General features: G+C 35.9%; 1 pseudogene; it reads right to left on the bottom strand.

Moving 5' to 3' along the window:
* Positions 1 to 11,557: 11,557 nt before the first annotated feature.
* LOC150041177 (putative monooxygenase p33MONOX pseudogene) lies at positions 11,558 to 12,040 on the bottom strand (annotated as a pseudogene).
* Between the last annotated feature and the right edge of the window lie 4,901 nt (positions 12,041 to 16,941).

Below are 16,941 nucleotides of genomic sequence, written 5' to 3'. Positions count from 1 at the left end.
TTTTGTATATGGGTTTAACCATTCCTGCCAGAAACATTTGTTGAAGAGGCTCTCTTTCTTCCATCCTATTTTTTTGACTCCCTTATTGATGATTTGGTGGCCATAGGTCTGAGAGTTGATTTCTGGATCTTCAGTTCTATTCCATTTGTCCTTAGGCTTGTTCTTATGCCAGTATTAAGCTGTTTTTAGTATTATAGCTTTGTAATAGAGTTTGAAAAAAACTTCAAAATTTTAATTGACCAGGAAGTGAGTGAAAGTTTTACTTTTCTACCTTTAAAATGTGTTGATCTGTCACTGTGTTTCAGGTGTTTTATAAATAAAACTTGAAAACTTGTCTTCAATTTTGTTTGCTGTATTAAGAAAAAAATCATTCAAAAGTTCACACCTATAATCCTAGTTACTCATAAGGCTGAGATCTGAGAACAGTGGTTCAAAGCCAGCCCAGGCACTAAGGAAGGTGAGACTCATCTCCAATCAATCACTAAAAAATGCGAAGTGGGGCTGTGGCACAAGTGGTAGAATGTAAGCCTTCATCTGAAGAGCTCAGGGACATCACACGGGCTTAGTGACAGAGCAGTAGACTTGAGCTGAAGAGCTCAGGGACAGCATCCTGGCCTAGATTTCAAACCCCATGATCCACAAAAAAAATTACAGAGACTTGATATACAGAAAGCTTTAGATTGCCACTTTGAAAGCATGATTCAGACATAATTAGAAGTTTTAAACTTTTCTTTTGAAAGTATTGTTATTGTAAATGTGATATGCAGAGTGGTGCCAGTTACATTAGTCATTTTGAACAATGACATCCCTTCCCTGACTCTTTCCCAGGTTCTTCCCTCCTCCATTCCCACCCACAAGTTCACTTTCGAGTATGTAGTATCACTTCTGCATTTGTTCATCCTTTCTTTGTCCCACCTTTTCTATATCTCACCATTTCTGCATCCCCCTAACACTCCCAAAGATAGATAAATGAAAGAGAATAGGAAAACAAAACAAAAACAGCGACAAAGGATAAAGGAGTCATCTTGTTTCTATTTCTTGGAGATCATTTGTTAAATATTATTTTATATAATCAGTTGCCTGTAACTGTTGTGTCTTTGTGATCCTCTTGTAAGATAATCTTCCTTTGTTTTCACTCTGAGAGACTTGTACAATTTAACATGATCCTGTATGTATATATGTATGTATATATAATATATAATCTAACAAATATAGAGTATATAATATATTAAAGTATATAACATATTACATATATATATTCCTGTCCAGTGTTTCTACTTGTAGATTTATAGACAAGTTCTAACTATCACAAATGACGGAAACCATGTAACCTATATTTCTTTGATTCTAGCTTACTTCACTCAATTTTTTCCGTCTTTCCATTTTCTTAAAAATGGTACAATATTATTCTTTCTTATAGGTGAGTTCAGTTTCATTGTGTATAGAATTCCAGTGTGTATATGTTCCAATTTTCTTGATCCATTCATCCATTAAGATTCATCTGGGTTGATTCCATATTTTGGCTATGGTAAATAGTGCTTCCATTTATATAGTTCTTCTGGTAGCTTTAGTATGGACTTGTTTGTGTACCTCATTTGGGTAAATGCCCAGGAGTGGAATTACTGGGTCACAGGAAAGCTCTATGTGTAGTCTTTTGAAGAACTGCCATACTGCATTCCAGAGTGGTTGAACAAGTTTGCATTCCCACCAACAGTGTAGTTGACTTTGGAGGCTTCCTTGAGAGAGAGGATTTCCCCCCCTTTTTTAAAATTACCTTTAGGTAGTTGTAGAATGGAGGTGTCAATTACCCGAGCAATTTATAACTACAGAGCATCTTTATCAATGGCATTCCTTTCAACATTCTCATCCAGCTTTCTCAATTCTTCTGTCACTTTTCTTAATTTTTCAATTTATAAATTTGATTCCTGACTGCATTTTCCCTACCTCTCCTCTTCATTTGTTTACCTCCCTCTCTTTGGCCCCACTCGATCTCTTGGAGGTATATGTTTCCTGGTGCTTTTTTGGTTGTTGGACTATGATTTTTCCTTTATAAGGAATTAATTATTGCCTAATAAGGGCAAAATTCTAGGTTCAATTCCCAGTACCCAAAAGACAAGAACAGTGCAGTTTTAAAATGCTTTCTTTTTTTTTTTACATTTTAGCAGTATGGAAGTTACTTAGAAATGCCTTATTCTGTAAAGCACTGACTATTCCTTGGATCCATGACTTAGTGAAATGGAAGATAGAAACTTGCTATCTCTACATGCATTCATTTTGCATATGTCTTTATGTTGAGACATTCTCTGTGCGGTCACATGCAGCTACCTTTGAATCAAGAATGAAAAGTACTAGTCAATAACATCTTTGTGAAAAAAAGTTGAAACTGCCTTCAAAGAAAGGGTCAACAAATCCTCATGAGACAGACCACTCTATAAATGAGAGTAATTATCTATAATGATGAAGCTGCATATTAGAGCAGGTATAATTATCTCATGAGACTCAGATTGCTTCACTTAAGTGATGTATTTTGCAGAGATAATTTTTCTGGAATGTCTATCACTACCAGAACTGAGAGAGCGATCAACAGGCCACATCATGAGTGGGACTGTTCATGCATTCCTTTCAACACTGTCTTCATTCTTTCTCTAAACCTAAAGCTCTTGTCTATTTCCCAAAGATCCCAGAGATAAGCCAAAATGGGTATTTTGCCTCTTCATGCAACATACCTGTACTGACTACATAAGAAACTCCTCTTTGTTTTTCACCATTATTTGTCTCTCACCTACACATGAGAGAGAAGGTGGGCCAAATTTGAGCATGTGGAACCACTGCTGTTATGCTTGTAGTCTAAATCTTCAGGTTCAAGACAAAGAAAAATGGATATTTGTAACTAAGGAAGTGGTAAATATTTTTCTCATTTGTTAACTTCTCTGGTAAGAGGTTTCATACTTTTTTTCCTGTTGACATTGTACTTGCAGTGATATTTATGGCCCCATTTCTCATCTAATTGCTATTTAACTTACCCAGTTGATTCATCTTCTCAGGAGAAACAGTAAGTATATTCTTCTAGATCCTTACTCTTTTCTTTTCACTGTGAGAATAGCATTTTGCAAACATAAGTTGCTTCTATTGTGTGATTCCTGAACTATGGCAGTACAGAGAGCCATGACTGACACATAATTGAATATAATGTGGTATTTAAAACATATTTTTTCAAATATCATATTAAAATGTGATATGTAAGACATTTCTTATTGTTACAGTATCTTACCTTGTTATCTGATCTATTGCATATATATTTATTTTTTATTTGAAATAGGATAGGGAAATGGGGAAAAAGATGAAGAGAGGGGATAGAGGAGGGAAATGGGAACAAAAAACATGAGAAGGGGTAGCAATGATTGTTTATTTTCATATATTTTTATTGTAATTAATAAAAGGGTTACATGATATTTGCCAAATAGATGGTGCATTAATTCCCATACATTGATGCCCTTTCACATGTCTAGGTCCCAATTTCCCTCACCCCACCCCCACCCCTCATTTGTTTTCCCACCTTCCCTATCCAATTTCAAATAACCAAATACAAATATATCCGATATATCAGACAAAAAGTGAGATACTGTAACAATATGAGATAACCAAGGGACAGCAAAAGAGATGAGAGATAACATACTACCTTAAGGACAACAATCATTCATTATATGGCTTATGTTTCTATATCCTAGAGATCCTTACATATGGCCTTTTGTATCAAGGTTTTGCTCTATTGGAAATTTCTGCTAGGAGAGCCCAAGGTTTCTACTGATTATGACAAATGGGGGAGACCATTGAGCCTAAGTTCCTTTGAGTCTGGCTTACTTCACTTAATATGATTTTTTCTAAGTTTTTCCATTTCATAACAAATGGGGCAATGACATTCTTTCTGACAGCAGCATAGAATTCCATTGTGTATAAATACCACATCTTGTTGATCTACTCATCAACTGAGGGACATCTAGGTTGGTTCCATATCTTTGTTGCAATGAAGATTGTTGTGCTGGTGGATTTAGTATGTCCTTGTTTCTGGATAATTGGGTAAATGCCAAGTAGTGGAATTGCTGGGTCATAGGGGAGTTCTATGTTTAGCTTTTTCAGGCACTGCCACACTGCTTTCCATAGTGGTTGAACGAGTTTGCACTCCCACCAACAGTGTAGTAGTGATCCCTCCTGGCCACATCCCCTCCAGCATCTGTTGTCATTCATTTTCCTGATCCTGGCCATTCTAACTGGAGTGAGGTGGAATCTTAGAGTTGCTTTGATTTGCATTTCTTTTATGACCAGAGATGTTGAGCATTTCTTCATGTGTCTATAGGCCATTTTTGTTTCTTCTTCAGAGAAGACTCTCTTAAGTCTTTGGCCCATCTTTTAATGGGATGGTTGTTACTTTGGAGATTAGTTTTGGATTGATTCTTCCTGAACCGCCACCATCTTCCCGCAATGATTGTTAAGTAATGTACCTTCTATCTGGAAAATATAGTGTATCCCATCTATTGATTGCAATAAAAAATAATTTAAAAACACATATTTCTTAAAAGAAATTTGATTTGGAATTATTTAATAGACAAACTGCCCTCTTTCAATCGTTCAGAAAATGCAGAAAGGCATTTAGATATATGCTAAAATATACTGCAACAATATATTAATAAACACATATAAAGGTAAACAAATTAAGGACTAATATTGAGAAGGACAAATTTTCAAAGGGCAGTTACTACATTTAGTAACAGAAAGAAAGATGAATTGAATTGTTCTGTGTTGGAGTAGGAGTAGATTATAGATACAAAGTGAAATATCTGCAAAGGAAATTACAGAAATAATTACATTTACAATCATGCAGAATAAAAATAGTTACAAGCTAAGCTATTTATTACAAGATAAGTAGAGGCATGGTTCATTACAAATACAACACTAAGATGAAAAGATGAAAGAAAAATTTTAAATCCACAGAAATAAATACTTTGTGTTTGTAGATTAGAAAGATTAGGGAAAAAAGCCCTCCATATTTTTATGTCTATACTACCTCAAACATTACAAATTGAATACAAACCTTTGCAAAATCATAGTAACTTTACTTACAGAAATAAAAATCTAACATTCATGGGGTATCACAAAACCATTTAGTAGTCAAAAGAATACTTTAAAAGCAGAAATATGCTTTCAATTTCCCTACAGACCCAGATTCCATTGCCTTTATAAAGGAATATTTCCACTTCAACTACAAGCTTTCTTCAAGTTTGATATTATTTGACTCTGCTTCCCTTGTACATTAATAAATTTGAATACTATTTGTCTTATAATTTTGTTTTTGGTTGTGGGGCTTGCACTAGTGGACTGGGCACTCTCCCTTAGCTCTTTGTGCTCAAGGCTAACACTCTACCATTTGAGCCATAGCACCACTTACATTCTTTTATGAATAGTTTATTGGAAATAAAATTCTCACCGAGTTTCCTGCCTAGGCAGGCTTTCAACTGCAACCTTCAGATCTCAGCTTCCTGAGGAGTTAGGCTTGTATGTGTGAGTCACTAATGTCCAGTCTATTATGATAGTTTTATAGGTTCAAATTATCAATACTTCAGGCAGTGTAAAGTTCTTTTCACGCATATATTTTAATGGTTTAAGGGAGATCTGATACTATTTCTTTTTGTTCATAATTCAAAATTCCAAATACATTATTTATGTGTTAAATACTCATAGTATTTCATCAATTAGGCATGCTGTTACATTGGGAATAATTTAGTGAAGCTGTCTGTAAATTAATAACAAGGAGATATAGAGACAGAAAGATAGAGGCCAGGAGAGAGAGAATCAGAGAAAGAGAAACAGAGAATGCCGAATATGATATCTTAATATATCATACCTTGGCATACTGAGTAAATTGAATTAAAAGACTTTAGGAGACCCTCAGCAAGGTATCCTTTGCTTTTCTTTCAGTTTTGTCTCCTGATCCTTTTTCCACCTGAAGTGAGTTGCAGAGGCCACATTTACTCCTGCCCCCTACTCCTCTGTCCAAAACCAACCTACAAAACATAGAAAAATCGCTTTCTTCCACTTTTCCTTTCCCCAGTGCAGATTCATTTCATCAGGGTCCTGCCCCATCCCTGGGAGGAAGAAATGCTATAAGACAGGACAACAATAATTTGAACAGTCAATCCTTTCTGGCTTTATTTTCCCTCTCTTTATTACCATCACATAATATCTTTTGTCCTATCACATTTTAAAAATTATCCATTCTTCAATGTATCTAAGCATAAAAATAGTTTTCCTGGGAGTTTTTGGTTTCTATTTCTGAAGTCTCTCATGTCCTATAAAAGTTTGATTAAATAAATTTGTTAGACTTTCCTCTTCTCGACCTGTCTTTTGTTGCAGGGGTTTTAAACTATGACCCAGATGATGGGTAAGAAAAAGTACATCACCTTTCCTGTTCTACAACATAGGTACAAGAGGAAAAGGAACCTTGCAACACACAGAGAAATAAATAAGAACTTTTTATACTTTTGTTAGTGAGAAAATTTCATGCGTTTAGAATTAAATATAGGTTCAATTTATCTGTGTGATTCATGAATTTTAAAATTTCCTGACTTATGTTAGTCTTTTCATTAGAAATACGTCTTTGAAAAACTATATTTAAGTAGCTGTACAAATGAGTTGCCATTTAACAAAGCAGTTTATTAATGCAATATATCTTGATGAATGTCACCCCTTTCAATCTTGTCACCTAAATGTATGACTTGAAACATAAAAGTAGAGCACAACATTGGCTTTTATAATGATCTTTGAAGTATTTCACTAATAGCAGATGTCATAAAAACAAAAATCACCAAGTAGATATATATCAAACTGAAAGATTCCTGTGTATCAGCAAAGAAACCAAGAGAATGAAAAGGCAAACTATGAACTGGGAAACATTGTTGTAAGCCACATATCTAATAACAAGTAATATCAAAATTCATAAGGAGTACTCAAAGCTCATTCAAAAATGGAATAGTAAATTTTTCAAAAAGTAATCAGAAATGGGACAAATATTTTTGAAAAATGAATATGATAATCAATATATACCACAAATAAAGGGAAATTAAACTCCATGAGGTCACACACAGTATAAGTAGCTACTACAAAAAAAAACTGAGAGGGGATGGGAATTGGTCTAGTGGTAGAGTGCTTGCCTAGCATACATAAAGACTTGGGTTCAATTCCTCAGTACCACATACATTAAAAAAAAAGCCGGAAGTGGTGCTGAGGCTCAAATTGTAGAGCTCTAGCCTTGAAAAAATCCAAGGACAGTACTCAGGCCCTGAGCTCAAGCCTAGGACTGGCAAACACAAAAAAGCAAAAACAACAAAAACAACAAAAAAACACTAATAGAGCAAATTTCTTTAGGAGTATGGAGAAAAAGGATTTGATTATAGTGTTCAAAGAAAGGTATATTGGCATAGTTATTGTGGAAAATGGTTTTGAGAATACTAATGAAATTAAAAATTGAACTACCATGTAATCCATATTTATTCGGTTTTCTCCTAGATATCTATTCAATGAAAATGCAATAACTTTATCCAAGAGACATCTTAGCCCATGTTCATTTTTGCATCATTTACAATAGTCATGATAAAAAAGCAAATCAAGTGCTTATCCACAGACAAGTGGCTAGAGAACATTTGGTATTCACAAATTATTCAATACTTTGAATAAATGATGAGAAATCCATAGGCAACTAAATTAATACACAAATATCATAGTGTTCTTACACACAATAATATGGTGGCAATTCCACTAAGTATTCTCAGACGGAGTTATCATCATAGATAAAATGGAATTTTACTAATGCAGAATTATGTAGTACAAAATCATATATGTGTGAATGTGCATGTATATAATGAAATATATACATTGGAGGGCATTTTCTCCGATGGCCGCAACATAGGAAGTTCTAGAAAATATTAGCCTGACACTTAAAGAAAAAATATTTTATGATCTGTCTTATTATGTGAACAAAAATTTAAGAGTGCAAATATACAAAGAGAAAATAAATTAGTGATTATTTCTGATAGGGTAGGTAAGGAAATTTAAGAGATACAGTTAAAAGGACAGAAAATAAAAGACATTGGAATGAAGAAGTCTAGAGATCTAGGTTTACTAGTAGAATAAAATTAATACAATTATATTGTTCAGAGGTTTAAAATAGGTTTTAGTTGCTAAAGTCTCTAAAGAAGTAACTATGAGAGATGATAAATGCATTAGATGCTTTAGTATAGCAACCATTTTATTTTTTATTGTAATGTATAGAGGGGTCACAGTTACATTTGCCAGAGGGTACATCACTTCTCACACATTGCCACCCCCTCTCTGATTTTCTTCCCAATTCCCACTCCCACTACCTCCCAATCATCTTGTTTTCCCCCTTCTCTTTATAGTGATCATTTTATTGTGTAAATGCATACCTGCATACCATATGATTATCTTTTAAGCTGTAAAAATGCACAGTAAAATTAATAAAAAAATTAGCATTGCGTAATGCAAACTACAGCATGCTTTGATAGTAATAATTAAAATATGTTCTAACACACTGGTACAGATACATTCATTCCATAGTTTACACTGTCATTTTCTTGGCTGTGATCATGATATATCTTTCTGTTAAAACATGTACCCTGTGGAAGAAACAATTCTTTCTGGAGATGATTAGATTAAGAAAATTACTGGGAAATGGGTCTTTTTTATGTCGTGCCTTCAGAAATCAGTTTCTTTAAAGTAATCTCCTTAGAAATCATTTTCTTAAAAACTATTTGACATTCAATTTAAATTTCTTTGGTGCTCATTTCACAGATAGTGACTGGAGCAATGACATGAATGCATATGCTGGTTTCTTTGAATTTGAGAAACTGGAGAGATTGCAGTGGAATACTGTTGTTGTTCATTGTGTTCAGTAGATATAAATGAATTAGTGAAAGAGTTATAAAACTTCAACTCAGTCTAGGCACTGTCCCAGAGCTATTCAACTCAAGGCTACTGACCTACCCTTGAGCCAAGCCCCACAACAAAATTGCATAACTGATTATACTATAGTAATTATTTGTGAACTACATTTGACGGCTACCAAAAATTCACCATAGGTTTCTACTGATTATAACAAAGGAGGGAAACCAGAGAACCTATGTTCCTTTGAGTCTGGCTTACTTCACTTAATAAGATTATTTCTGAGTCTGTCCATTTCCTTACAAATGGGCAATGTCATTCTGACTGCAGCATAGAATGCCATTGTGTATAAATACCACATCTTGTTGATCCAATCATCAACTGAGGGCCATCTGGGTTGGTTCCATATCTTTGCTATGGTAAATAGTGCTGCACTGAACATCGCTGTGCTAGTTGATTTAGTATGTACTTGTTTCTGGATGATTGGGTAAATGCCAAGTAGTGGAATTGCTGGGTCATAGAGGAGCTCTATGTTTAGTCTTTTGAGGAACTGCCATACTGCTTTCCATAGTGGTTGAACAAGTTTGCATTCCCACCAACAGTGTAGTAGTGATCCCTCCTGGCCGCATCCCCTCCAGCATCTGTTGTTATTATATTTCTTAATCATGGCCATTCTAACTGGAGTGAGGTGGAATCTTAGAGTTGTTTTTACTTACATTTCTTTTATGGCCAGAGATAATGAGCATTCTTCATGTGTCTATAGGCCATTTTTATTTCTTCTTCAGAGAAGACTCTAAGTAAAGGGGACTATTTTCTTAATATTGCTTGTAAACAGTTCATTGTTGCTGTGTATATGCAACTCATTTTTGAATAACGACTTTGTAGGCTGAAATTTTAATGAATTAATTGTCTTGTTCTAATAATTTCATTTAGGATTTTCTATATATAAGATCATATAATCATCAAACAACTTTTTGTTTATTTCTAATTCAGGTACTTTTAGTTTAACTTTCCTTCCTTCTTCCTTCATTTCATTTTCCTTCCTCTCTCTCTCTCTCTCTCTCTCTCTCTCTCTCTCTCTCTCTCTCTCTCTCTCTCTCTTCTGTTTTTATTTTCTCATAGATACTTTTTCTAGGACTTCCTAATAAGTTGATAATGTTCGGAAAAGGCCACCACCATAAGTGCTTGGAAAAATACGAATAAAATCCTCAAGGAGGGCTAGGAGTGTGGCCTAGTGGTAGAGTGCTTGCTTAGCATGTACAAAGTCCTGGGTTTGATTCCTCTGTACCACATACACAAAAAAAGCAGAAAGTGCTGCTGTGGCTCAAGTGGCTGAACTCTAGCCTTCAGCAAAAATGCTGAAGGACCATGCCCAGGCCCCAAGTTCAATTCCAAGAGCTGACAATTTTTTTTAACTCAAGTAATTGTTACTGTAAGTTTTTCTGATAATGTCCAATCTAACCAGAGTGAGGTGAAATCTCAATGTTTTTATTTCTGCTTCTTTTATGGCCAAAGATATCAAGTGTTTCTTCATGTGTCTATTGGCCATTCTTTTTTCTTTATCTCAGAAGTCTCTCTTTAATTATTAAGCCCCTTTATTAATTAGAGGGTATATTTTTTTGGTTTCAATTATTTTTGGGGGGAAAGTAAGGATTTTTATTGTCAGTACAAGTGATATAACAAAGACACTAATAAATTAATTTTTCTGACAATTTTAGACCCTAGGGCTTCTCTATGAGGGGAACTCTTCTGTAAACAAAATACCACCCAAAACAAAGCAAGAATCTGAGCCAGTAATGAACACAGCAGGAAGAAATAGAGGATGTGTTTTCCCACAAAGTATGAGGCTCGTTTTGGTGGGAAAATGAAAAATGAATTGCCTCTCCACATTTTTTAAAAAGTTTTATGCCCCTAGCTTAGAAAAAAAATCAAAATGAGGTCATACTAATTACACATCTATTCAAAGTACACAATACCCTGGTTAATGTCTAGCATACCCCCCCACACACAAAGAACCAGCATCCATTTATCAACATCAACATAGTACTAATACTCTAGTTTCTCCCTTAGTTATCCACCAAATGGCATCCGACTGATTTCACTTTAAATGACACAGAAGCAGGAAGAGCAGGCTGTGGTTTTGTCATGATTCACTAGGGTTGATTAAAAAAAGAAAAGGTGCCTCTAGTTCCAGCCTAGAAAGAAGGGGGACCCTGCCAAGGTCTGCCTGTTTACTGTCCCAGTTTCAAACAAGAGCCCCCGCCCCTAACAAATCAGGCACTCATGGACACTGCTGGTTGTGTTGATTACAGGGAAAGAATCGAGAAGTGGGTTCAGGAGTTCCTAAACATAATTTACCTAGTAAGACAGGATCAAATCTATTGTCAGTGACATCATGAGATCCTCAAACATCTCCTCTGCTGACATCTAACTTGCATCAGTACTGAATAACTTTTCTAGCCTAGGACAAAGTTGCACTACTCTTTGCTCAAAAAAAAAAAAAGAACAGAAAAGAAATTACTGCCTGTGTCTAGCTCCAGACTCAGCTGAGCAGGTTGGGTAGGAAAATCCCACTCATGTCAACCAAGAGGAGAGAATTCCTGGACTAAAAGCCAGTGGGAGTGAGCACGTTGAAATCGCGGGATCTGAGGGTGTGGGTCCGTGGTGGCGGTGGCTTGTTCCCTTCTGCCATGGGGGCATCCATCTTGGGTGGTTTGAAGATGGCTGGGTCTTCAGCCAATCTCGCGGCCTGCGCTCGGATCAGCTCCATGGGGCTGGGTTTCTGGGTCCCCCAGTAGGCCTGGATGGTGAACCCTCCAGAATCGGATTTCTGCAGGGCTCTTGGTCCAAAGAGACTCCACTTGTCTGACATGTGTCTGTCCTTATCCCCACTTCCCAGATCCATGGTGCTAGGATTTGGGCTGGGCAAGGCTGGGTTTGTGCTTAGGGGAAGATGGAGGCGTGTTGCTTGGGGTGGACTGGGGTGAGGAGGGCTGCTTCTCTTCTCTTGCGAGCTCCCCACCCTGTAGCTTCAGTTTATGGAGCGCCTCTGCCACTCGCAGGTACTTGGTTTCCTCTGTGGTGAGTCCCCTGTGGGATGTGTAGCCAGCATCTCTCAGCCCTGCCTGTTGCTCGAAACGGTGGATGTTCTCCTGGGTCTGTTTTGTGATCAGAGAACTCATGATGACATGGGTGGCTTTAGCCTTCACCACCAAACCTTGTGGGCCCCTTCGGTGGCCTCGGAAGTGGGGGACACACAGGCCTCTCCCTCCTCCACCTTGGCAAGGCGCTGGTACTTGCGCTCTGGGATCACTGGCTTCCAGGGAATGTTGCCCATGTCAGATGGAGGGGGGGTCGTGGGCACCGGCTCCTCCAGGGCATCGTCATAGCTGAATGCCCGGCGGCACATCCCGATGGGCAGGGTCATCTTTCCTAGAGGCCTACTAGGCTCAAGAGCTGATCCTGCGCTGTGTCCCAGCTGCCCGCGGCCCCGAATCTGACATTAAAGAGGTTCGGAGGCCCCCAGGTTCCAGAAAGGTCGTAGTGTCATCCAGAAGCGAGCCATGGTGCGAGCGAAAGCCACACGGGGTTGGGGGGAAGAAGAAAAACCTTCCACACCTGGTTTCAATTTTTTGGCTCTAAACAATATTTCAGATATGAGGTCCTAGTCTAATGCATATGTAGTGAAGATTTTCATCACATTCTCTAGGATTTCTGTTTATATCACTATCTTTGTATTTTGCTACACAGAAGCCCCTTCTTTGATTTGTTGTGTTTTGATTTCTTTGTTTAGGAAATTTCACCCTGTTCCAAGCAGGCTTAGGGTTTCCCCTACCCCTTCCTGTAATATTTTCATAGTATCTGGCCTTACATTACGGTCCTTGATCAATTTAGTTTTTATTCTGGTACAAGATGATATATGGGTACCTAGCTTCAGTTTTCTGCATATAGATAGCCAATATAACTAGCACCTACCTGTGTATGTGTGTGTGAGTGTGTGTGTGTGTGTGTGTGTGTGTGTGTGTGTTTGTGTGTGTGTGTGTTTGTGGGTTGTGGGGATTGAACATGGAGCTCTTCAGCTCAAGGCTACCACCCTACCCCTGGGTCTGGGCCATGTCCCTGAGCAATTCAGCTCAAGGCTACCATTCTGCCCTTGAGCAAAGCCCCACTTACTGTTTTCTAGAGGTTAATTGGAGGTAAGAGTCTCAGGTCCTTTTGTTCCTAGGCTGGCTTTGAACCTGGATCCTCAGATCCCAGCCTCCTAGAATTACAGGCGTTTGCCACCACACCCGGATCTACCTGTGTTTTTGACTCCCGCATAAAATATTAGATGGCTATATGTTTGTGGGATTATTTGGGAATCTTCTATTCATTGGTCCTCAGATGTGTTCTTGTACCAGTACTGAGCTATTTTTATTACTACGGCTTTGTAATAAAGCTTGAAGTTTTGTATTGATATTCCTCCTGTGCTGTTCTTCCAATTAAAGATTGTTTTGCATTCTGGGTCTTTTATTTTTCCATATGAATTTTTAAAATGATTTCTTGAAATTTTGAAGAAAATTTTGAATTTTAATGATTATTGCATTGAATTACCATTCTGGAAAGGATGTGGCCAAAACAGAGCCCTATAACACTGCTGTTGGGTATGTAAATTTATTCAACCACTCTGAAAAGCAGTATGGAGGTTACTTAAAATATTAAACATATCACTTCCCTGTGACTAGCAATTCCACTCCTGGTATTTATCCAATGGATCACAAACCAAGCCGCATTAAAGCCACAACTATGTTTAGTGCAGCATAGCCAAGATATAGAATCAATTTAAATGTCCCTGAGTAGATGAATGAATCAAGAAAAATGTGGCATATATGCACAATGGAATTCTACCCATGTATCAGAAAGAATGATATTGTCCCATTTGTAAGTAATGGAAAGACCTGGAAAAATTATATTAAGTGAAGTAAGTCAGATCCAAAGAAATACAGGCCCTGCATGATTTCCTTCATTTGTGATAACTTGAATGTGCCTATAAATCTACATGTAAACATGCTGAATGACAAAATGTATATGCATAAATATATACTCAAATATATATGCTCACACACTGACACACTGATACATGATAAATTATATAGGAACTTAGTCTTTAATAAACAAAGGCCAAAAGAGTCCATGCATAGGAGTTTTGGACAAAGGCTCAATAGCTAAATATAGATAATCATATAAAATAATTATCTATGAAATCAACTCCAAGAAATATTCTTTAGTTGCCATTGTTGCTGTTTTTATTTTGTTTTCCATATGTCTTGGTGGTTGTTTATATTTGTGAAAGCATGAGTGGACACATAAAAGGTGGAATAAGGACAAGCAAATAAAACAGTGATACTCACTGTACACTGGAAAATGAACTGGGTTATCCTGTGTTTGGGGCTAAACAATACTCTTCATATAAATATTAGTTGCAGCAATGGTTGTGAAAACCAATTAGAAGTCCCTCAAAAATCAAATTTCCATTATTGGGTATATATTCAAAAGAATTGAAACCAGTATATTAAAGAGAAACCTGCACTTCTATGATTCTGCAACATTATTCACAATAAATTAGTTGTAAAAAACAACTCCATGAATAGATGATTAAAGAAATTGTGATATACACATTGTAGCAGTTAGGTAAATTTGGAGGACATTACGTTAAATGGAATAAGCTAGATCCAGAAAAACAAAATTTGACCATCTAAATTCAAAATTCTAAAATGCAAAACATTTTGGCATTTGAACTCTCTTGAGCATTGACATGTCATCATGTGACAGTTTGATATCATGTGCCTTCAAAATGCATTGCACTAAAAATATTTTTTACAAACATACCCTCAGATTATATGAAGAAGGCATTCATGAAATGCAAATGAATTAAATATTTAGTCATTGGACCTATTCTCAAGATATCTCATTGTGTATGTACAAACTTTCCAAAATCTGGGAAAGAAATCCCAATACTTAATTTAGTACCACTACTAACAAATATTCAAAGCCATTTGATAAATTAGCTATGGAGCTATAATGTATAGCATGCTGTCTGTAGTCAATAATAATGTATTAAATACTTGAAAATTTCTGAGAATATGTCTTAAGTATCTTAAAACACATATACGGCAACTACATGAGGTGATGCAAACATCAATTGTCCTGGCTATGACTAATTAACATTATATTTATACAATATTTATATTGTATGATATTATATTTCTATAATATTAAAATATCATCATATAATACCAAACATGATGCTTTGTACTTTTAAATACATAACAACTATAACAATAAAATTTTCAAAATGTTACTATCATATATCTCAACAAGTAATCCTAGCGAATTATTCCAGAAAAAAATGAATGTTCACACAAAACTTCACAAAACTATGTATTGTGGTTTATTTACAATAGCTAAATTGTTTATTTACAATACAAAAGCCACAATTGAAATATATTCTCCAAAAGACAGATGGTTAAATTATGGCACACTGAAATTACAAAGTCATATTGAGTTATAAAATAGTAACATATTAATCATGCATGCAACCTGGATATAAATACTCTAAATTTAAAAGGGTAATCCAGAAAGGCTATATACTGGATGTTTTCACTTATATATTTTTTGAAATAATAAAATTGCAAAAATAAATGATAGATTAGTGATTGCCATGAGTTAAGGATGGGATGGTGGTGGCTTGTAATGAGTAGAATATATGATACTCAGAATGAATTTTTAAAAACAATAATATTTCTTACCAACATACTTTGTGAGACAGAATGTTTTCTTTAGAAAAGATTGTCTAAATTAGTTTCATTCCCTTGTTTCATGCGAATCAACAGTATTGACAGACCTTATCTTTGGATTTTTATATAAAGAAGATACATGATAATTGAAAATGGAAGAAATTTATCTCCTGTCTGTTACTGAGACATTGAGGAAGAAGAAGTGACACACAAGACAGTTTTATGTCATTTTTTTTCTTAACTTACAACTTTGTCTAAAAAATGCAGGATTCATGATAACTAGAGGAGTTAATTGTGATTGGTTAAATAATCAAACCCAATGTTCATACTTGTACCTTAGATTCATTGTAAGCAAAATATATTTCCGTGTTTTTAGATGTTAGTACTGGTCGTATTGGGAGAATGGATAGTAGACTAGCTCTAAGTTGTAGCCTTAGGAAACCTCCATATTTTCCTCCTGGTTTTTTTTATGCTTCATAAGAAGAATATGCACTACAGAAGCCAAACAAGGATGACCAACACACAAGATAGAACAATCACTTTATCTAATGCACTGCAAAATGAAAACAGTCTCATGGATAAACTTCTAAAACCACTCTTTCTTTGTTAATGAATACCATTGATCAGCATGAATATTTTTTTTACTTTTCTTAACTGTTTTATTCTATTTTATTGTCGGGGTAATGCATAGAGGGGGTTACAGTTACATTTGTCAGGTAGTGGGTGCTTTACTTCTTGAACTTTGACACCTCTTCTCATGTTTTTGTGCCCTTTTCCCTCCCCTTGCCTCCTCCCTATCATCTTGTTTTTCCCCTTCACTTCTCTAATTCAAATAAACAAACAAGCATATATTCAATATGCCAGGTAACAAAGTCAGATACAATAACCACATGAGATTAACTATTAGGGGAAAAAAAGGAGAAAATAAATAACTTCACATAGTACATTGGGAACAACAATCACAAAGATAAACCTCTTGCAATGAACTCTAGGATATGTAAACAATAGGTTTATCTTTGTGATTGTTCTTAATTCAATAATCTAAGCAAAAATTCTTTATAGAAATATTTTTGCTATTTTAAGTATATATAGGGCCGGGAGTTTGGCCTAGTGGTAGAGTGCTTTCCTAGCATGCACGAAGACCCAGGTTCGATTCCTTGGTACCACATACTTAGAAAAGGCCGGAAGTGGTGCTGTGGCTCAAGTGGTAGAG

This window comes from Megascapheus bottae, chromosome X, assembly GCF_031878675.1.
Source record: "Megascapheus bottae isolate mThoBot1 chromosome X, mThoBot2.hap1, whole genome shotgun sequence".
NCBI classification, from domain to species: Eukaryota; Metazoa; Chordata; class Mammalia; order Rodentia; family Geomyidae; genus Megascapheus; species Megascapheus bottae.
The sequence above is the reverse complement of the archived record's forward strand: the minus strand, read 5'-3'. Positions and strand labels throughout refer to the sequence as shown.